This window comes from Archocentrus centrarchus, chromosome 18, assembly GCF_007364275.1.
Source record: "Archocentrus centrarchus isolate MPI-CPG fArcCen1 chromosome 18, fArcCen1, whole genome shotgun sequence".
Taxonomy (NCBI): domain Eukaryota; kingdom Metazoa; phylum Chordata; class Actinopteri; order Cichliformes; family Cichlidae; genus Archocentrus; species Archocentrus centrarchus.
Genome location: NC_044363.1, coordinates 16191796 through 16215679, shown reverse-complemented (window position 1 = coordinate 16215679; position 23884 = coordinate 16191796). Strand labels below are relative to the sequence as shown.

Here is a 23884-nt window from a genome sequence, read left to right as displayed (position 1 = left end):
TAAGTGCATGCATTAACAACAGTGTACCCATTGTTACAGTGAAACCAGACTCTGAGAGGACTCATTTAAATGGTGACAGGTACAGGAAATCTGGACCATCAACAGCTGCAGTAGTCACTGTACTGACTGCTGTTGGCAGCATAATGATGACAATAATAATGTGCTATGGATTCAAACCTTTGGAGAAAGAAAAACAACTGTTTTGCTTTAAAGGTGGCACTATGAATTAAACATTTCATGGTCTTGCCCAGAAATACATTTCAGTCTTCACATCCAAGCATGTTGTTGCTCTAACTGCCCCTCTTTGTTCTATAAATGAATAATAAACCCAAAACCAAAGTTAAATTTGACTTCTCCCGTGCATTAACTTTTGTTTTCTTTCAGGTTAACCAATGTGTCTGTAATTAAAAAAACAAAAAACAAAACAGTGATGTTGATATGACAGTGTGAGGAATTTAATGCTGTTGGTATTAAAGCCGTTTCACACCGGATGCATTGCATAAAAACGACACAAAATCTTTTGGATGTGAACTTGTCGTGTAACCTACATACACAATGGACGCATTGCATTTTAGCAAATAAATCGTCATAAAACGCACTGTGAAAGAAAGGAAATCGATATCAAATGATGATGTAATGAGGTTGTGATGTTTCTAAACAAGAGGAGGAAGAAAGAGAGATTCTGGGTTCATCCAACTCATAAGAAAGCAGCAGCTGGGAGAGTTTTAGCTGCATCACGGCCGCTTTCACGCATATTTCAGGATATCAGTGGGCAGTTTGATTATTGGCAGAGTTGGGATCACATGTGAGGAGGCAGAGAATAATTTCAGGGAGCCGACTGACCCGGAGCAGCGTGTAGCTGTGTGTCTGAGGTCAAATAGTTTGATTTTATTGTTCCCACATCACTGTATATTCAGTACATTGGTGCGCGTTTTGAGCTATGACCTCACATGTTGCTTAATGCAGCGCTCTGATTGGTCAGACCTGTTTGTTCGCTTGTGAAAGCCAGAAAAATCGAACTTGATCCGAAAAAATAAATGCCGCAAATTCGTCCTGTGAAATGACGTTAAAAACAGGCGAGTCCGAAAAATATTTTTAACGCACGAAACATTCGCACAGAATTTACGTGTCCAGTGTGTAAAGGCCTTTAGAGTTGATTTACAGTACTGACTTAAATGGTTATGCCAAGGCTGTTTTAATTAACAATGTAAACCGCTAAGAAAACCACCAAATTGTATTCATAGCATTCACTTATTGTGTCTTAAGTGATTTGTTATCTTAGCATAGCTTTTAACTTAGCTCTTAGCTGAGTCAATAGCAGCGTGACTTTTTCGTCTGTTCCTTCCACACTTTCTTGCTCAGTGTGTCAAATTTTTAGTTACTTCTCAGCTTCCTTTGACAGAAATGATACTTAGATGTAGTAATAGTAATAGTAATAGATGTAATAATAGATGTAGCCAGTTTGCAGCCTTGGAGGCCAGGCTCAGTGAATTTAAGACTCGGCTCCGCACCCTTGAAAATCCTGCAGCTAGCTAAGCCCCTGTAGTCAGTCCAGACCAAGGTAGCTTAGCCACCGTTAGCTCTCCCCCAGGACATTGTCCCGAGCAGCTGGGAAAGCAGGCCAGGTGGGTGACTGTGAGGAGGAATTGTAACCTTAAAACAGAACCTCCAGGTACACCATCAATGCATTCACGTTTTGAATAATTTTCCCACAATCGGAAACATACCCGCCGAGGAACAAACTTTGGTTATTGGTGACTCTGTTTTGAGAAACATGAAGCTAAAGACACTAGCAATATTGTTGGCTGCAAAAACCAATGTGGGTTTCATAGATAATTGGGAAAGTTTCTGGGGAAAACCTGGTCTTGTTAAGAGAGACAGCCTCTGTCCCATTTTGGAATGGAGCAGCTTTCATTTCCAGAAATCTAGCCAAGTTTATTAAAACCCACAAAATGTGGCTACCCAGGGTTGAGACAAGGAAGCAGAGTTGCAGTGTTGCATGCCTCTCTGCAGCTTCTCTCCTCCTGACATCCCCCCCAAAACCCCAACCTCATAAAGATGATGCCTGCTCCCAGACCACCAAAAAACAAACCAAAAATCAGCAAAAAAAAAACTATTTAAGCATAAATATTCAAAAAGAAGAACAATATAGCATCCTCAACTGCACCAAAGAGTAAAACAGTTAAATGTGCATTATTAAACATTAGGTAGCTCTCTTCTGAGTCCCTGTTAGCAAATGATTTAATAATTGATCAACATATTGATTTGTTCTGCCTTACAGAAACCTGGTTACAGCATGACAAATATGTTAGTTTAAATTAATCACACTGAGTCATACCAACTGAATCCTTGAAGCACAGGCTGAGGAGGAGGAGAGGCAACAATCTTCCACTCCAGCTTATTAATTAACCAAAGACCCAGTCAGAGTTTTAATTAATTTGAAACTCTGACTCAGCCTTGTCCTCTCTAATTGGAAAACTCAAAAAACAATATATTTGCTGTTATCTATCGTCCATCTGTTCCTTACTCAGAGTTTCTATTTGATTTCTCAGGCTTTTATCTGATTTAGTGCTTAGTTCAGATAAAATAATTATAGTGGGTAATTTTAACATTCATGCACATGAGTGACAACGCTCAACATTGCATTTGATCTATTATTAAATTCAGCTGGCTTCTCTCAAAATGTAAATGAGCCCACCCACACTCTGGAGCTTGTTCTGACATATGGCATAGAAACTGAAGATTAAAAAGTATTCCCTGAAACCCCTCTTCTACCTAATCATTTCTAAATAACTTTCAAATTTGTAGTGATGGAATACACAGCATCCAGCCAGCCAGCCAGCTGTCTTTCTGAAAGTACTGTAACTACATTTAAGGATATAATTCCTCCACTGTGTGGAAAAAGAATTTGTTGTTCCATAAAAATTAGCCCTCTGTAAAGCTAGGACATCTTACTATTCATCACTGATTGAAAAAATAAGAACAACCCCAGGTTTGTTTTCAGCACTGTAGCCAGGCTGACAAAGAGTCAGAGCTCTGTTGAGCTGAGTATTCCTTTCACTTTAACTAGTATTGACTTCATGAGATAAAAGTATTCATAATCATCTCACAAGGGCAGCATTACATACAGCTACTCTCAATACTCCTGATATTAATTTAGACTCTTTCTCTCTGATTGATCTTTCTGAGTTACCTTCAATAGTTACTTCCTCCAAACCATCAACATGTCTATTAGAACCAGTTCCTACATAACTGCTCAAAGAAGTCCTACCATTAATTAATACTTCAGTCTTAAATATGATCAATCCATCTCTATTAATGGGCAATGCAACACAGGCTTTTTAAAGTGGCAGTTATTTAATCATTACTTAAAAAGCCATCACTGACCCAGCTGTCTTAGCTAATTATAGGCCAATCTCCAACCTTCCTTTTCTCTCAAAGATTCTTGAAAGAGTAGTTGTAAAACAGCTAACTGATCATCTGCAGAGGAACGGTTTATCTGAAGAGTTTCAGTCAGGTTTCAGAATTCATACAGAAACAGCATTAGTGAAGGTTGCAAATGATCTTCTTACAGCCTGTGACAGTGGACTCATCTCTGTGCTTGTCCTGCTAGATCTCAGTGCAACTTTTGATACTGTTGACCATAACATTTTATTACAGAGATTAGAGCATGCCATAGGTATTAAAGGTACTGCACTGCAGTGGTTTGAATCATATCGCTCTAATGCCACATTTCCATTAGTACCTACTCAGCACGGCTCAACTCAACTCAGCGCGGTTTGTTCCTGTGATGCACTAAGTGTTTCTTCTTCATTCACCTTCTTTCATTCTCTCTGTGTTTATACTCTCTGTTTATAAACTTTAATCATTAATTATTATTAATCTCTGGCTCTTTTCCACACCATGTCTTTTGTCCTGCCTCCCTCCCCCTCACCCTCAGGTGGTTGCAATAGATGACTGCCCCTCCATGAGCCTGGTTCTGCCGGAGGGTTCTTCCTGTTAAAAGGGAGTTTTTCCTTCTCACTGTGACCAAGTGCTTGCCCAGAGGTGGGTCATCTGATTGTTGGTGTTTTCTCTGTAGTATTGTTGGGTCTTTACCTTACAATATAAAACCCTTTGAGGCGACTGTTGTTGTTGTGATTTGGCGCTATATAAATAAAACTGAACTGAATGGAATAGAATTGATTGTGAAGACAAGGTTTAGCAGTATGAAATAAGAAGGCAGTCATTACTGTGTGTCACATGGGAAGTTTTCAGCAAAATAAGGCATCATGAAACTCATCATTTTTTTAAGTATTTTTAAGGCGTTAAAGTTGCTTTTATTCTTTTAGCAACATAAAATGGTCTTTATACATCGCTGAAGTGAACAAGCTTTCTTTTCTTTTTGCACAAGTTTTTTATGCACAAGTTGAACATGCACATGAACTTTGAAAAAAAATAAAAATTGATATTGCCTGAATGTAACTCCAGTTCTGTTGAGTATGTAAACAATCTGCCATCTGTCTTTATCACAAAGAAAATAAACAAATTTAACCCCAATAAATGTGTGCTTTGATATTTAGATTTCATGTTTTAAAAAAGTGAAAGGGATATGTGTGCTTGCTCTGGTGCTCTTGCACCCTTGTGAGTGGTCATGTGTACATGCTTGTGAATTAGTATGAAAAGGGAACTTTTTCATTGCCTCCAGGTCAAAGACCCGAAAAGAAAAGTCTTATTCATAACCTCGAGATTTGATGATCCGCCTCATCATGTGTTACAGACCAACAACAAAGTCACAACTCTGTTTCTGATGAAGAATAAAGTGCAAACGGAAAGATGGTGAATCATGAGATGCACAATAAAATTTTGGAAATTTCTAGACCACAAAGTAGCAAAGTGACGGGTTCATTTTGAAATCTTCCTGAGCTCAAAGATCAAATTTGGGAATGTAAAAAATGGTCACAGTTATTTTAAAGCACTGAAAAGAAAGTGTGTGAAGCCATTAGATGTCAGTTGTTTCCAGCAGAAACATTTCTTTCAATGGCCTAAAGTGTAGCTGTTGGACCTTTGGTCTACAACACCTGTGAACATTGGGATTTAATTTACACTTTGCAGGAGTGAATGCAGCTGTGCACTTCACACCCACATACGCACATTTCTGAAGACCTTTGAAAAGGAAACTGTGGGGTGGCTCAAGCAGCTTTAAATAGGAAGCAAATTTTGAATATGTTTTTGTTGTAACCTGGAGATGCTTTAAAACAGGAAATGTGACATCACATATGAAGGTATTTCTGTCACACGTACTCATTATTTTTAGTTGTCTGGATGTAGACCATTTTACTCAATGTCACTGACTGTCATGAAGAAAAACGGGAGTTGTCTCCTTTTCATAATAAACCATTTAATGGACTAGCTGGAGTTTAGAGTGTGCTACAACCCTTTATTCATCAAGAGTAAATACATACAAAAAGTTTAATTTGCACAAAAAGCTTGTAGGGTGAAGCAGGAACTTGAGGGAAATTTGCCACTAAAGCTTAATTTTTAGTTCTGTATTGTAGAGCCTACGACATAGACTATGCAAATTGCTAATGGCACTGCCAGTAATTTTACCTGTGCTTCCGCTGCTCTAAAAAACTCCACTGTCAAAACACTAGTTGGCAGTCAAATCGAAGAAGATGAAGTAGATGGAAATGCATAGGCGGAAATCAAAGTTGTTGTGGGCTACTGTAATGGTCACTGTAATGCTGTGTACTGCCACATGGTGGCACCTCTTGCCTATTGTGACTGTTAAGTTACCCTTTTTCTTCGTTGTTCTGTAGAGAAAGAGAGACCTTACCTCTGTGTGTATGCGGAATGGTGTGTTTCTCAGTAGTGTGTAGCTTAAACCAGTGCCTTATTTTTTTTTATGTTTGGAATAAACCACCCTTTTTGTGGAATATTACCAGTCGTTGCTCTTATAGCTATCCACCTGCACACCTCCGTGGTTGGCTTCACCTCGCCTTACATTACATTACGTAGTAACATTTCTAGCAAAGGGCATTAATAGCGATTACTGTGGAAATTAGGGCTTAGAGTTTCCAGTCACCAAGCTGGACATCTTGACATGTTTCTGATGTTGATGACTTCTGACTAATTTTAAATGCAATTATCTGTCAGATAATGTGACAAATAACATCTATGTCTTATGACTCTTTTACACTAGCACTTCCTCGGCTCAACTCAACTCATTTTCAGTAATTTTACCATTACAACTGAGTACTATCTCAGTGTCCCGTGCCATAATTACACAAACAGTTGCTCCATCTATTCCCTCTGGATTCTGTTGTCAGTCACCAAGCACAAAAACATCCGCACCTTGTCGCTGGACCACAGTGTTGGTTAGTGTGTAGCCGTTTCCCTCATTGTAGGGTTAAAAAAATGCTGGGTTTAATGCTTGTGAAGGAGTCACTAGAAGGACTCATCTAGTGACATCACTCCCTAGCCAGTCAGTCTGTTGACATCACGCTTTCAGCTCGCTTGGAACCACAGCTGAGTAGACACTAAAAAAGTACCTGATACCACGTATTACCACCTAGTGGAGAACCCTAAAAACTAAGTAGAGTTGAGTCAAGTCAAGCCAAATAGGTACCAGTGGAAAAGAGGCATTAGCATTGTTATAATGTATGGATGCACCTCACTAACCAAACCTGCTAGCTTTAGCTGGTAATTTAGCACTTAATCTGTTGATCCAAATATGGTCACTTCTGGCCCACCCAAAAAAGGCAAAGATTTTTCATGACAAACTGCTAAACATGAGCCTTTAAAACAGGTTTTCACTAGCCACTCGGTCACAACCACATGGCTACAGTCTATGTCAAAGGCAGGTTCAATCAGCCACTTGCTTTGTGTTGTATAAAAAGTCCTTCTACTAAAGTCCAACTGAGCAATGTGATGGCAAATGAAAGAAGACCTAGATTCAATCCAAAGGCTAGACATCTAAAACAATTTTCTGACAGAAAAATATGTCTTCAAATCAATAATTATGGTTGTGTTTTCCCACTTGTGTCCATTTTCATTGTGCAAAGTGGTAACCTTTCTTTGGGAGGCCAGAGGGGAGAAACTAATGAATGATTTAACTTCATTTGAGGGATCAGCACCCAGCAGCACAGCTTCTGTTGGCTCGCTGTCACTTTTAAAAGAATGGAGTCGAAGCTGGGGGTGAGGGCTGGTGTTTTGGATGATGATGTGATGGTAAGAAAGGAACAGGAGGAGGGATTTGCAGACCGGATAGCTCGGTGACATCAGCTTCGAAAAATGTGTGTGGAAATGAAAGTGTGTGTGTGTGTGTGTGTGTGTGTGGAGTCAGAGGGAAGGAAGGAAAGAGTTCACACTCTGCTCGTTTTATGGAGAACCAAAAAACGTAAAATATTGCTCAAGCTTAACAAATCATGTTAATCCTGCTGCTGGCAGACTTGGGATAAAGCATGCTAAAATTCTACCTTTAATATGTGTTATAAAACCAGAGATCAATTAAAGAAATGCATATGACATAAAAAGACAATTTAGGTCAATTAATGTCAACTTTTAGTTGTTAACTGTCATGAGTATCATTTTTTTAATCTTTCTCTTTGCCACATAGCTATAGCAGAGGAAGTAATGTATAAAGACAAGCACAATCATCACTCAAGCGGATGGGATCTACATAACAATCAGTTTGCTGTTGGAAAAGACCAAGAGGAGCAGATATCACTGTCTGGTGCTTTTAAAGGGAACAAAGTATGCCCCTAATGATGTATTCTTTTATGGTCCATTAGCCATTTGAAAATTCAAGATGGTATTTTCAATATGGCTGAAAATGAATTAATATAAGGTAAACTAGATTTAGAGAAAACAAGAGGAAAGAAACTCAACTGGTTACCCAGTTCTCATCTATTTCCCCCAAAAACTTGTTGTTTATGGTGGCTCAAGATTTAGAGCAGGTTGTCTCCTGTTTAGAAGGTTGTAGTTTGATAACTATCTCCTGCAAGGGCCCCCCGATGCAGCCATGTGGGTTTGCATTAAAAATGTGTCCATGGATGGATATAAATGACAGTCCGTTTACGCAGGACTAAACTAGGAGAAGGTAAGACAGACAATACTCGGAAGGAAATAAGTTCTTACAGAAGATTAGACACTGGTGCTCACTGCTGTGAAACTCGGCTTGAGGTTCATTAACGGTGTATTTAGATTAGTTACATGACTAAGCCAATAAACAAAAGCTAAACCAATAAAACAGCTTGGCAGCACAGTGGTGCAGCAGTCACTTCACAACACGAATGTTCCAGATTTGAACCTGACCAAAGATACTTGTCAGGTTAACTTGTACGTACAGTAAATCTAAAGTGGTTTTGATGTGACTTTGATGGTTAGCCCGTCCATGTGAACATCGCATCTCAGCCAGTGTCTGGGATAAGCTCCCATGAATTGGATAAGCATGCCAGCCTGAGAGAGCTGAGCCAAAAGTAAAGGAGCCTTCATGCATGGAATACTTGAAATTTGTGAACACGGACATGAATAAATTGGCACCGGGTGAATGTCTGAACCATTACTATCAAAGGGTTAAAATCGTAATCCCTCAACCTGCATAGCACCGTGCAGCTGCAATTCCCACTGGACCAACATGTAACATATGTCATTGCAATTACGTCAAACAAAGAAGCAGTGAAGAAGTTTAAGAGTATAAATTTTACTCACATATATTCAAAAGTATTAAAACTCAAGAGTAAAACCTCTATAATTTGTTCAGTGGTTGAAATTCTGTAGTGAAACAGCTGTTTCCTAAGGTGGAAAGGATGGCCAGATTAGAAAACTTTGAAATTTTAAAAATTAAAGAAATTCAAAGGAATTTTCAAAAATAATGGCTCTAAAACATGCAAATTTTGGTGCTTGTATCCACTTTTGGACTATTGTTTCAGTCAACAGCTGCCGTAAAATACAAAACATTGCATATAATAATACAAGTCTTTTAAGAATCAGTTGTCATATAAACTCTGCAACAAACTGGCAGCCTGTCCAGCATCTAGCCATGCAGTCAGGCTTTACAAACATCTGTGTAATAATGTGTTGTTCTAAAGAGATTGCTGTATTCGAGTGTGGTACTGTAACATGATGCAACAAGTCAGCTTGTGATATTCCTTCCCTCCTAGATATTCCATGAATAACCATAAGTGGTATTACAGCAAAGCGAAAGCACTCAGGAACTGCAGCAACTCAGCCAAACCTCATCTGGCATTAACATCAGCACATAAACTGTGCGCTGGGAGCTTCCTGGCATGGGTTTCCATTGGCAAACAGCTCCTGGAAGTGTAATGTGTAGCAAATACAAAGATGGTAAGTAGTATCTGACTGAAAAACTGGGCACACTGCAGCAAAGAGATCCTACTTGATCCACATTTTTTATCCTAATGTGAACCATTGTTTACAAACTGAAGATATTGCTGTATTTAACAGGTCTTTATGCAAATTAGACCATAAAGCCATCAGCAAAGTGTTTACTGAGGTTATAAATTAAGTGAGCAATAGGGTCATTTCACCATGGATTCATATGGACTCAGGCTAGTTTATGCAACCAGAGGAGTCGCCCTCTGCTGGCTATTGGAAAGAAAGCAAGCATTTTCTGCATCGGCTTCACTTTTTTCAGGCCACATCCATCTTTTGGGCACATTCATAAAATTAGGTAACAATGCAGAGTTTCTAATAGAGTTATAATTTAACTGGAGTTATTTACAAACAAATTAACAAAACCAATTGACAGTTTGCTGCAGGGAAGTTGTACCCATTGGCAAATCAGCTGAGAAGACCGGCTTGCATTTTATTCTTTTATGATTATTCTCAGGCGCCATCGGCCCCTCAGGTCTCCTTTAAAAACTACTATTATTATTATTATTATTATTATTATTAACATCTTTCTTATCTATGCAGACATTTATAGCGTTATGGAGTAATTCCTAATAGAGTGAACCGTTGTTTCCAAGAGACGATCTCTGGGTGAATCAGACCAGCGTGCTTAACCGTGACCGAGAGAGAGAGCGCGCGAGGAGGGGGGGGGAGAGAGAGAGACAAAAGGCGTTTCCACGTTTCAGCAGCCGGTTTCAGAGCGGCGGACAGCGAAGCACACGGACACAGGGAGACATCACGAGCATCGTAAACCCAGCTTTTCTCTCGTGTTATCCCCAAAATCTCACTGACAGTTCATCTAACCCGTGTCCCCTTCACGGCCGCGTTTTGCCACGCTGATGAAGCAGACTCCAATTCATCACTGAGCGACTTGAAGACACATAAGTGAAGCGAAACCAAGCGGGACTGACCAGGTGGACTTTCTTCTGCACCACGGCTGCTGTCTCTCTCGGGCCGGCGTCACATTCACACAGACCAGCTTTCTGCGTGGTGTAGAGGAAATCTTCCTTCCCACAGACTCACGCATCTCTCTCTCCCCCTGTCTGTAGCTGACTCGTTTGTGCTGCGCTCGGGGTGAGTACATTTCTCTCTACCCCCCCCCCCCCTTTTTTTTTCTGCTTTTCTCACATTACTTTTTTTTTGGGGGGGGGGGGGGGGGGGGGGGGGGGGGGGGTTGTTTCTTTAAGTCACATTTCCTCCCAGAGTGTATTTCATTCATATGGCCGTGCTGGGCGTCATTCCGCTCTCCATTCATGGATATGGATCTATTGTTGCATACCGTTACATGATGACTGTGTTAGAAACTCGCCTACTTCCCAGTCTGCTGTTGATAAAAATGTAGCCCCCATGAATATAAAGGACATAACCATCTTCCAGATTAAATCATTCAACTAGGTACTTTGCAGTTTTTCTGTAAACAATTTAAAAAAGTTAAACATTAAAATTTAGAGAACTGCCAGCAAACGTTTAAGTGCGTGTCCTTATTTACTTGCCATAACTCATTCATGAACTTTTAAATAGCAAATGGATGGATGTTTCATTCTCAAGAGTGCACTGAATACACCATTGATTAAACTAATTGGATTGAGTGTGGTGTGGATGTGGGCAGGCTATTCATGCATCCAGTGTCCTTTTCATTACACCCCTGCTGAATATCCCTTTATTTTTTCCATAGAGACTGGACTCTGTGATATTACAATATTCTCCCACTGAATCTCACAGCTATGTATGTGGCTTTTTGTCTGTGATGTTTTTAGTAGATCTGTATTTATGAGGATCACATGATCTGGAATATTCTGGCTCTAAGCCAGAAGAGCAGATGATGATAAAGCACTGGTGACCACCTGTGACTGTCCCGGATGGCTGAGAGTGTGTGTGAGCGGATGGGGAAGGGTTGGGTCTTTTATGAATGGATGTGTCTAGATGGCCAGCACTTTGTGTGTATATATGTTTGGTGGGCCGGGTGGGGGGTGAGCAGAAGTTTTCTTCAACTATCTGAACTAAGCTACTTTCCTTATTCCCTTGTGAATAAGGGAGCATGTTTGATTTGGCAGATTTTTAACCGGATGCCCTTCCTGACACAACCCTCAAGGGGTTTGTGTCTCCTCCCAGGACTGAATCGGGGATCTTTAACTTGTGAGGCAAATGTGCAAACCACTACACCATGGAGCCACTGTGTTATCTAAAGTTTCCATACTGTCTGTTTTTAATCATTTTGATACTGTCACAAAAGCTGCTTTAGGCCTGCAGTGTTTTTAGAATCAAGGTAGGATTTGTTATACACAAGCCACAGGTGTGATGAGCTCAAACCTACAAAAGGCATTAAGATGGAAAAACAAAACTAAAGGGGTAACTTAAAGATACACTTATTAGCTTTTCTTTTTAGTGCGTTTGCACTAATGTTTGAGTGAAAAAGCTGGATTGGGTATTGGTGCCAGCAATCTGACAATCTGTTGAATTAAATCCTTTGTTGTACTGTGTTTACTACAGACAGCGAGCATTTGACACGAGCAGCTAACTCCCTGTTAGCTCACTCTCCTTCAGTTTGGTCTAACTCTTGTTGGGAAGCTTTTACTGCACCTATGCTAACACGCTAACAGGTGTTAGCCGATGATTTCAGCTACTGTTTAGTTCTCCTGTCTGCTCCACTCCATGTGTTAGGGGCCCATTTTACTCGCCACATTGGGCAAAGTTTAAGCAGAGCTGGATACTGCCTTAAGCACAGTTAGAGCTTACTAATTTAACACTGGTATTGGACGGGTATTTGGCTAATACTGGCAGATACCCAAAGTCAAGGTATTGAATTGGAGCTGAAAAAATGTTAAATCTGTGCACCCCTAGTTATGTACATATAGTGCTTTTAAAGGTGAATCCCACTAAGATAGTAATTATAGTACTTGTTTTTTAGCTTATTCATAGTGAGAGGTGATACTGTTACTCAGTGTCCTGCTAGGCCTGAATTGACCCCCACCTCACCCAAGTGTGGGATAATTTAGTGGTTTTAAGATGTTTTGTGATACAGGTCTTAACTTAATGTATCCGCTTACTAACATATAAAAGCAGCTGATTTGGTAGCATGAAGATGTAACAGAAACAGGCATTTTTTGTGATTTGATGCCGCTTTACCATCAGCCTTTCTCTCTAATCTAGTCTGATCTTCACTAATAAGCCCATGGTGATCTAAAATATTTATTGCTGTATGTAAATGAAATATGTGTTTGCTCATATTTCCCAAGCCCAATGTCAGGACTCCACAGTGCTTGCTAACATGAACTCAGATATGTTCAGTTTTCTGTGGTCAGAAAGTATGGACTGAACATGCTGATTGACTTTGTCGCTGACGTGTAGCTCCTGCTCTAATTTTTTTCTTTTGTCATTAATTCCTGCATATTCCCTGCATTCTGACCCCATCTGCCACACTCATACAGCACATCGCACTTTAGCCTGTAACACATGCACAGTGTGACAGCTGTCAGTCCATTTCCTGTTAGGCCACATTCCACTCATTTTATTCCCAAACAGTGTGGACTCTTTGCAAGCTGTCAGACATTCCCGTGAACTGATAATACATCTTTGTGAGGAGGTTTTTTTTTTTTAATATGAGCATATTTTGACTTTGCCTGAGGGTAAAGCTTAATTTTAGGTTATGAATAGAGCTAAAGGGTCCTCGCAGTTAGACAAATAAAGGCTTGTGTGTGTGTGTGTGTGTGTGTGTGTGTGTGTGTGTGTGTGTGTGTGTGTGTGTGTGTGTGTGTGTGTGTGTGTGTGTGTGTGTGTGTGTGTGTGTGTGTGTGTGTGTGTGTGAGCCTTGACTCAGCTTTTGGAAGCTGGTTTTCTCTCCTTGGTGATACATATCGATCTGTCGTTATGCACACAGGAAAAAAAAAACTGGGAGGCGCAGCAGAAATGTGCTTCCTCTCTCAGGTTCACTTCCTACATATATATATGTGTGTGTGTGTGTGTGTGTGTGTGTCTGGGTCTGTCTGTGGTATCGGATGTCCCCCACCGCCGTCAGGGGAATGTTTGTGGTCGATTGTTTGCAGGCGCTGAGTCAAATACAGTTTTCGGGTGTTAAAGTAGTGCTTGAAATAATCAGCAGGAAAGTGAAAATATGCTGTTCCATTTTGTTTATGTTTTGCATGCACTTTCACGACTTCCTCTTCAGCAAGCTGTTGGTTGTCACACATTAGAGATGACCAACAATAGAAACCTAAGAAACCCATTTGTGCTACAGTTTTCAGCCCAAAAGCGTTAAAAGGATGTTATTTTTGGTAGAACATCGCTTTACCACAATCTGAAAGCCAAACATGCACTCCATTTTAGCCTATGTGAAAGTCCAGTGTTGCATATGGTTGTGTCTCAAACTACAGGAAATGAGGAATTGAAACCTTACCGAGACAAATCTGGACTCACTAACATCCGATGCATTTCCTCTAACCTGCTTTTAGTTTCATTTGTTATGCGATGCCACAAAGTGCACTACATTTCCTCCTCACGCTGTCTTGCAGATGTAAAGGCATTTTTAAAATTGTCTTTATCTCAGAGCAACAAACATGTTCAAAACAATCTAATACATGTACTTCCCCAATTTCAAGAAAGATGGGATGCTGTGTAAACCATAAATAGAAACAGAATTCAATGGTTTGTAAATCTCATAAACCCATATTTTATTTACAGTAGAACATCAGATGTTTAAACTGAGAAATTTTACCATTTAAAGAAATATAACAGCTCTGAATTTGATGGCAGCAACATGTCTTTAAAAAAACAAAAAACAAACAAAAGCTGGGACAGGGCCATGTTTACCACTGCGTAGCATCCCCTCTTCTTTTAACTGCAGTCCTTAAACATCTGTGAACTGAGGAGAGCAGCTGCTGGACCTTTGAGAGAGGAATGTTGTCCTGTTCTTGTCTGATAGAAGATTCTAGCTGATCAACAGTCCTGGGTCTGCTTTGTTGTATTTTCTTGTTTCATGGTGCTCCAAATGTTTTCAGCTGGTGAAAGGTCTGGACTGCATGCAGGCCAGCTCAGCACCTGGACTCCTCTACTGTGAAGCCATGCTGTTTTTAATAGATACAGTATGCTGTTTAACATGGTCTGAAATCTGCAAGGCCTTCCCTGAAAAAGATGTCTGGATGGGAGCATATGCTGCTCTAAAATCAGAATATACCTTACAGCATTGATGGTGCTTTTCCAGATGTGCAAGCTGCCAATTCCATAGGCACTGATGCACCTCCATACCATCAGAGATGCAGGCTTTTTAAGCGAGTGCTCTCCTCTTTAGTCCAGAGGATGCAGCGTCCATGTTTTCAAAAAGAATTTCAGATATTGATTCGTGTGACCACAGAACAGTTTTCCACTTTGCTTTAGTTCATTTTAAAAGTGTTTTGGCCCCGAGAAGATGGCAGCGTTTCTGGACCATGTTCACATATGGCTTCTTCTTTACATGATAGAGCTTTAACCTGCATTTGGGGATGGCACAGAGCACTGTGTTCACAGTCAGTGATTTCTGGAAGTGTTTCTGAGCCCGTGCAGTAATTTCCATATTGGTTTTGCACACAGAGATTTCTCCAGATTCTCTGAGTATTTTCATGATATGTGCTGTGTCTTCATGATTTTACATTGAGGAACATTATTCTGAATGTTTTTATTCTGAATCCCCAGCTGAATGAAAACTGTTTCCAGTGAAAGCTTTATTAATTTGAAAAGTGCTGTATTTCATAGAAAATACCCAGATATATTTTGAGTATTGCCATTCAACCTATAATATGGAGATATACATTTTTTTTTATCATTTTATTATTGCTTAGATTTCGAAGTTCTTAAAGAACTGCATTTTTTTGAAGTGGATAAAAGTCTCTGAAAAAGCTCTTACTTCCTCGTGAGACAGATGAAAACCTAGCCTAACCAGTTCATGAGTTGCAGATGACACTGACATCCATTATTAAATAAAACCCAGTATCAGTGTGATCTGACAACAGTGCATGTCAACACATCGCACTGGGTAATTAAGCTCACATCATTGCTGAAAACGAATACAAACGCGTGTGGTCTTAAAGTGTGGACTCGGATATCATGAAAAGCAGCCCGTGTTTCTCAGTGAAGATGCCTCGCTGTCACTCTGGAGGGATCGTTTCCTGCAGCAGGAGATCCTCTGACATCCCTCTTGGTTCACAGAGGGGAACAGATATTTCACTGTCAGACTATCCCTGCCTTTTGTTTCTCGTGGCCTCCCCTCTTCTGCTGCAGATTTATTTATTTTCACCATGTGTACAGTCCGCTCCCCAGGAAGCTATGAGTTACAGAAGGTCAGTGGTATTATGGCATCTTACATCACTGCCTGTAATCTGCACTTACAGCTCCCATCGTCCTGCAGGCTGCGCTTCACGGCTGTGTTCTAGGTATCCACTGACAGACTAAACTGTAGGAACAGATTCCACTTTCTATCCACAGAGGAAAATGCTTCTTAAAGTCACCAATCAGCCAACACTTCCTGTCCACACAACGAGCAAATGAACTTAATAATAACATAAAAAATACAACAAAATTTGCACTGGACACTAATCTTCTATAAATGTGCAGGTAGTTAAGCTTAAAAATGGCACTCAAAAACCCTCTAAATCCAAGAAATCTTATTCTTTTTTTTTTTTCCTTCCACCAGTCACTTTTTCCCAACAGGCAACCTGCCAACCTGCAAATGAAGGTCGACTCTATGTCATTGTTTAACTGGCTAATTGTCTCAAAGGATCTTTCTTTCCATTGATCCTGACTGGATTTAAGAAGCGTACCACCTAAACATCAATGGATTTAATCATCAGTTGAAGCCCCTGATCCTGAACCTCAATTGGACCACTGTGGTTCTTTTTAACTGAGTCATTGCTCACTCGTTTCTGTTAGCAGACTCCTCCACTATTCAATGCGGTTGACTTTTTAGGTCAAGCGTGTAGAAGCGCCATGCTTCATTTTGCAGCTGTTTTAAAAGCAAAAGTCTTTCAGGAAAAACTTTTAATTTGTCATAATCTTATTTAAAGCATATTGAAGACAGATGTAGTCATGTTATCTTTATACGTAGCCGACACAAACTTAAAACCTAATAATAATAATAATAAAAAACTAAATATTGAGCCTGCTTGGATAGGCTCTAAGTGCTTAGAAAATGGATGGGTGGATGGATGGATGTGGCTCAGGAGTTGGAGCAGGTTTTCTACCTATCAGAAGATCAGTGGTTTGATCCTTGACTCCTCTAGTCTGCATATTGAAGCAGGGATAGCGCTAAGATGTGTCCATGCATCCCTGAATGCATGGAAGTTATCATTGGCAACTTTTTGCCTTCAGATTTTAGCCAAAACAGCCATGAAATCAAGGTTTGTACACCTTCCATAGGCCCTTCCTTAGCCTATGGATTATGGAAAGAATTATCCAGTTACTATATATGTAATAAGAGAAAATCCCAAGCTAAAATAATGCAGCATAGTTTCCTTCCCCACCACTCTCAGCCCAAGCCTCCCCCTAAGTCCCTAGCATTTCCAAACACTCAGTAGTGGCCCATGCCTTCCCTCTGTCTGAGTCCCATTGCTGTATAACAAGTTTGAACTGCAATTTCAGGGTACAGGCAAATGTACAGTACCAGTGAAAGGTTTTTGACTTTTGACTGGTACTGTTGTGAAGTATTAACAAGAAGGTATCTCTGCTGTTTGCCAGTAGAGAGTTATACTTCTTACTAATATAAAATAATTCATTGGACACCTGCATTTCTTTCGTTGAATTATTTCAAAACATCTTTGTTTTCAAGACGTCTTCTTCAGTTTACCTTGGACGCAGCCCACACAGCACAGCTTTGCACATGAGTATGTTGATTGCCTTTCAAAATTTGGACTCAAACAGTTTTGATTTTGGAAGAAACACGAGTCCACTGATGAAAAAATGGACTCACAGTTAGATTAAAAGCACTGAGGCATAGAAAAAATTGTTTGTGAATGAAATATGCTTATACTGTAGTAAGAAAGTGCTTTTAGTCCTCAAATAGAGTAGAAAGTACAATTTATCATGGATGGATTGTGTAGGTCCCCCTTGTGCCACCAAAACAGGGGATTATGTTGATTGGTCCCAAGAACTTGGCAGCAGATCCTTTGGATCCTGTGGGGTGGGGCCTCTGTGGATTGGTCTTGTTCTGGGGCATACCACAGATACTCGATCAGATTGGGATCTGGAGAGTTTGAAGGCCAGATCACCCTGAGGTGTTTGTCATGCTGTACAACAATTTTTGGTGTGGCAAGGAACATTATCCTGCTGGGCAAGGCTGCTGCAGATAGAAAGGGTGTGATTGCTGTGCAGCAATGTTTAGATGGGACGTCGGTGTGAAATTAACATGAATGCTTGCTTGAATGCTATATTATCCATATATTATCCATAACTGTACATCATGTGGAACATGTCGCTGCTTCAGTCATTGGTGTCACAGGATGTGATACCGCCAGCAGGACCAAGTAGTGGTCATAAGTGAAACCTGGACCTGCAGCCAAGTTTGCCACCCCCACTGGTTTTTAAAAATGTCAAACACTGTTTACTGTTGAAAATTTACCCGGAGCGCTGGACACTCCACTCTTTGGCAAACAGGATATGATGCCTTGAAGGGGAAGTCCACATTTCCAATTACATCACCAGATGTAATCTGTTTCTGTTCCTTTGCCCTGTGCTCTTGTATTCTCGATAATCATCCTATTATGTGTTAACCAAATCCACCTACACGCCTTCGCTATATCATAATGTTCTGTTGTATTTCCAGGTTAATGTACTTGGCAGATGATGATGATGTTGATGTTTACCTTAAAAGTTAGCATCGTGTCCTGTATGTACGTTATTGGGGAAAAAGAAGAGGAAATGAGCAGCCAGTCATCATTAATCATGCATTCATGCTAAAGGAGAGATTTACTTTGATGCATTGTTTGTGTATCTGGAGCATGTGTGGTGATTTGTTTAAAAGTCCCTAGTGCCACAGAGGTTAAGCTCTCAGGCTGCAGCCGTCATGCATCCCAAAAAAAAAAAAAATCACCACAGAATTAATCCCTCCAGCAACTGCTTGGTTGCGTGGTTGGTTGGTTGCTGTGCTACAAGTGACGCCTACACAGCTACTTTGTAATGCTTGCTTCCACTTTTGAAAATGTTCTTCTGCACTCCTCTGTGTTGTAAGTGAAGCTATGCAAAGAAAACACACTGCAGCTTTCCTCTTTTAGGGTGGAGCAGCAACATGTCTGCATGGTAGCAGGAAGGTGTGATTCCAGCATGGTTGTTGGCTAAACTGGAGAGATCCTGTTAATCACTTAATTTTGTTTTGTTTTTTTGTTTGTTTGTTTTTTAAAGGACAGAGGGAGAAACACAGGAGGGGTGTGTTCTGCTTTAACACAGCTGTGTAAGTGTTTCATAAGCCCAATCTGCCTGACTGGCAGTGTTTCACAGTGGCCAGAGTAATGGATAAAATGATCCACACACACACACACAGTATACCTAAGCTTATGCAGAAAGGCCAGAGTCACACAGACGGCAACAGCGCAGACTGACACATGCACACACACAAGCGCTCTCTAACACTGTTTTACATGCACACACAAACACACACACACTGATTAAGGTCATTCCTCTTCATCCGCGTGCATAATCTTCTCTGCTGCTTGACTCTGAATGAAACGCCTCAGTGGGGCTGATTGGATTTGATAAGACTTGATTCGATTGAAGCAGGAGATGGAGGCAAAAACAACTCTGCTGTGTGTGTATGTGTGTGTGTGTGTGTCTCTGTTTGTGTGTTTGTGTATCTTTCAGGTGTTAAAGGATATTATGTCAAAAGTCACCTCGTATTGTTCCTCTGTTTTTGTTCAGTCATTTAACACTGACTGATGAATCATTAAGGCATAACATAGGCACCTGATTCAAGGGATGAACCAGTGTTGTGTCTACACTATATATATATATATATATATATATATATATATATAATATATATATAATATATATGAGAGAGAGAGCTAGATATATATAGATATAGATAGATAATAAATTATTTTTTCTTTTTTTTTTTTTTTTTTTTTTGTAGAAGTGATGAAAGCAACATTATGTTAATCTAGGATGGTAAAAGCCTACCTGTTTCCTTATGTCTTTTTGCCTCTGTGCTAAGCTAAGCTAACCTCATTGGGGCTGTAGCTTTAGATTCACTTCATATATTCTACTTTTAATTGGTGTCAGTCTAATCATGTTGCCCGTGACAAGAAAGTCCATAAATGGATTTCTGAAAATATTCCCTTTAGTGTGAGATTTTAGAACAGTCCATTTATAATATTACAGACAATAAAAGCAAATAAAATATTCACTGCTTTTTTCCCCCACCTGCTGTCATTTCATCATTAGAGAGAAAACTGAAAGTAAAAAATAAAAAAAATCCCTAAACTACAGTAACCTTGTTGAGTGTGTTCATCTGTGTGTTTGTGTGTCACAAGCAGCTAACTTTTTTTTTTTTGGACAGTTTTTGTTTTCGTGTTGCAACAGACGAGGAGTCAGCCTGTGGCGCCGTGGAGAAGCTGGCAGTGCCCGTCGGGGGGTCTGTTGTGTTTGTGCTTCTTCATCTGCTCGTTGGATGATGATGGATCTTTGTGTGTGTGTGTGTTTGTGTATGTGTGTCTGTGATGAAGAAGCTTGTGGCGTGGGTGGAAAGCACGGGTGTATAACAGTTGCTCTGATGAGCAATGAGTGGCTTGATGAGACACTTTGTGTTATTGAGGTGATTCAGAGCTCCAGCCGCCTTTTATTCTGCCCTGAGTTGGACATAAACTGAACCAAATGTTGTCTTTATGTGCCTCATGCTTTTGCAGTCTTTTGCGTGCTTTACTTTTGAATATCGTGATTTTTCAGATATTTGTTTTCCGCAGCTGTCTCAACTCTGAGCATCCACCCATGTCTCAAAAAGGATGTTTGCCTCCTGAACGAATCAGTTAAAGCCCCCGAACGTGTCTTTGAATGTCTCGCTGCTGTTTCCTCTGTCTCCTCGTCAACTGTTACGCATGTGTTCAGTATTGTGCGCGTGCATACTTTATGTGCGGTTGATAAAGCCTCAGGAATCAGGTTAACCTCTTTGCCACAGAGATGAAAAATTCAGAGGACATGCAGACACACACGTACATGTAGATGCAGCTTCTCTGTGCTTCAAATGAAACTGATAAAATGCGATGCAGGTGTCGAACTTGTTCTGGGTACGTTGTTTATGTAACCCTCTGGGGACCTGTGTATCCACCTAGTGTTGGAGGTATTGCAGCCTGCACTAATGCGTTGTACCATTACACAAAGACCCGACTAGAAGCTTTTATGTAACACCTTTTCACGACTTTTTTGGAGCCAATAAATATGAGGTGAGCAACGCGCTGCCTGCAAGCCACGTCTGCCCTTGTTGTTTAGTTTCAGTCTGATCCCAGCACTTCAACGTTTTAGGAACCTCTTCAGATTGCATGACATTTTGTGCAATGATCAAAGAATCATTATTAGCTGGAAGCATATGGGTCTTTGTTTCTGTACATTTAAAATAATGAAAACTGAGAAAACTGTGGCATTTTACTTTCAGTTATATTTGAGCTGATAGGAAGCCAACATTAACTCAAAAAAAACCACTTGTTACAACCGAGGTTTGCAGGAGAGCATCTCTGAATGCACAAAGCATCGAACCTTGAAACAGATGGGCTAAGATAAGGAAACTGAGGCTATAATTTGTGTGGGCTCACCAAAATTGGAAAACAGAAGATTGGAAAAATATTGCCAGGACTGATGAATCTTGATTCCTGCCTGCAACACTCAGATGGTGGGGTCAGAATTTGGCATAAACAACATGAAAGCATCGATTAATCCTGCTTTGTATCAACAGCTTTGGACCCCTTTAGTACCAACTGAGCGTTTTTTAAATGCCACAGCCTACATGAGTATTGTTGCTGTACCAATCCCTTTATGACAACAGCAGGATAATATGCCCCGTCTCAAAACACTTATCATCTCAAACTGGTTTCTTTTGCACATGACAGTGAGTTCGCTGTGCTCAAATATCCTCCACATTCATCAGCTCTCACTCCAATATAGCACCTTTGGGATGTGGTAGAATGGGAGAGTCACATTATAGACGTACAACAGACAAACCTGCAGCAACTGTGTGATGCTATAAAGCCATTATGTACAAAAATCTCCAAGGAATGTTCCTCAGAGATATTCATGATGGATACTGGATATCCATGATATCCTTTTTTTTCTGGTTTTTTTTTTTTTTTTTTTGGAAAGCTTCCATTAATATTACAAACTGTATGAAGTGGTTATTTAAATACAACCAAGGGTAAATATTATATTTGCACAGAGAAAATCTGCATGTGCTTGCTGTAATATAATTTAATGAAGCAATTACACTTTTTCTCACAGACTTGTATCCACTAACCGAGGAATCTTATATGCTCTTCGTTCTTCTTTAACTGTGCCACTAAAGGGTGTGAAATGTTTTAGTTTATACTTTTTTATACCCAACTGTTTCTCATCTGAGCAAATATTGCCATTCCTTCAGATGGTGTCACAGAGATGTGCACAAGATGTCCTTTGGCATTGGCGCTTCAATGCACTGAGCCCTTTTATAAAGAGCAACAACGTTCACATTAATCGGTCGGTGTTGAGCAAGTTAGTCAGAACTGTGTCAGCCAGGAGACTGGGATACGTGTCCTGTTTGGGAGCTTTTCTTTCCCTAGCTTAGCTTTTACTTAATTTTACTTTTGCTTTCGGTTACTGCTCACATTTTGGCACTAAAACTATTTGGTTAATCTCAGGAAAGAATAATGTTTTGTGTTAAATATGCTAACATTCTAACATTAACTTTACATGTTGAAAAGTGATGCGTGCCCACTGTGTTCAAATATGAAGCCAAGGTGTCTTTTACAAGGAAAGGAAGTAGTGTGTGAGGCACTCTGCCTCCTTACTTACCTGATAATTGTTGAGTGCCATAAAAATTTTCATAATTCAGTTTCCAGACAGAGCTGGCGTGTAAATGAACACTCGCTGTTTTTTTGTTCGCAGCCACAGCGACCTTATAGCTGGCCTCCAACATGCAGTTCAATATTTGACTCACACTCCACTCTTTGTGCACTCCATTATTACAAACAGCCCTTTTAGTCATCAGCGATATGCACTGTTGCTCATGTTGTGCACAGTCTCTTGGCAGACAGAGTTTGGAAAGATGTTGAACTATTGAGCAGTAAAGTCAATCGTACTAAAGCGTTAGCAGGAAAGGCAAAGCACACACACGTCACTGCTGCTGGATCGCTGTGAATGAAAGCATCAACAGAATTAAACAGTGAGAGGCAGTCGATTTAATAACCCTCTCGTGTTCCTTGTTAACCTTTTATAGGACCTGTACAGATCGCCAGCCTGTCGCAGGGCTAATGACCTTGTTTTTCTACAGGAAAATGAAACATTTTGAAAAATGCTACAAAAATAATTGAGCTTTGTTATGTCCTCCAATAGCATTTGAAGGTTGAAATCTTGAATTTCAATGAATGTCCTATAAAGGGTTAAAGACCTTAGACAGCATCTAGTCTCACATTAGGAGGGCAACAAACATGTGCAAGAGAGCAAATGGAGCCTTAATGGTTGTATTACATAAGCAGTAATTGAATCCAAGCAATCTCCATGATAAAAGTTGTATTTCACTGATAATTACAGCAAGAGCTTTAAAGCAGGCAGTTTGGTAAGCAAGGGACTATTTAGCAGTGTTTCATAATAATACTGCTACTTATCGTAGTTAACATGTGTTTTTAATGAAAGGGGATAAAGCTGTTGCTTCACTGTAATTTTGGATACTTTGATGGCTGTTCTTTATGTACCAAAACTAAAGGGCACAGAGGAAACTCTTAAAGGTAGTAAAGAAATAATTGCCGTCTTTATTCAGAAGTTTCCTTCATACTTGTGAAAGAGTTCCCAATCTACTTATATGTAAGAATTTTACTTTGGAGATGCCAATATCAATCAAATAAGTTGGTCTAGACAGCAAGCACTTGCCGGTTTTACATAAAATGTTGTGCCAGATGATGAATTCAGATGGTTTTAGTAATATTAAACCCCTTCTAAATGTTGTCAGCCCATTGAATGGCTGCTGTTATAAAGCCCTATACTGTGCATATCTCAATTAGTATCAATAATTTTCATCTGATTCAGTGGAGGTTGTTCCAGTCTGCTGAATGAAAGCAGTGGGTTTGTGTTTACTCAACAAAATTCGGCATTAAAGTGAAGAGGGTGCCCACTGACAACTGTGAGCATAAATTTGAGGATGTAGTTTTATTTATTTATTTTTTTTGGTTGGGTTTAGTCTCCGAAAGTTCTTGGTTGCACAATGACCACAGTTTGGGTTGAATGCTCCATATCACAACATTAAGCACATAATACAGGGCTCTATTTACTAGCTTAGCACAATAGTTATTGTATGTCCTTC

General features: G+C 40.0%; 1 protein-coding gene across 1 annotated transcript in view; it reads left to right on the top strand.

Annotated features, from left to right (window-relative positions):
• The first annotated feature begins 10085 nt into the window (after positions 1-10085).
• pea15 (proliferation and apoptosis adaptor protein 15) overlaps positions 10086-23884 on the top strand; it is a 52604-nt gene continuing 38805 nt past the window's right edge. Inside the window, exon 1 of the mRNA XM_030753227.1 lies at positions 10086-10467. The gene's annotated coding sequence lies outside the window, so the exon portion shown is untranslated. The remainder of the gene's footprint in view (positions 10468-23884) is intronic.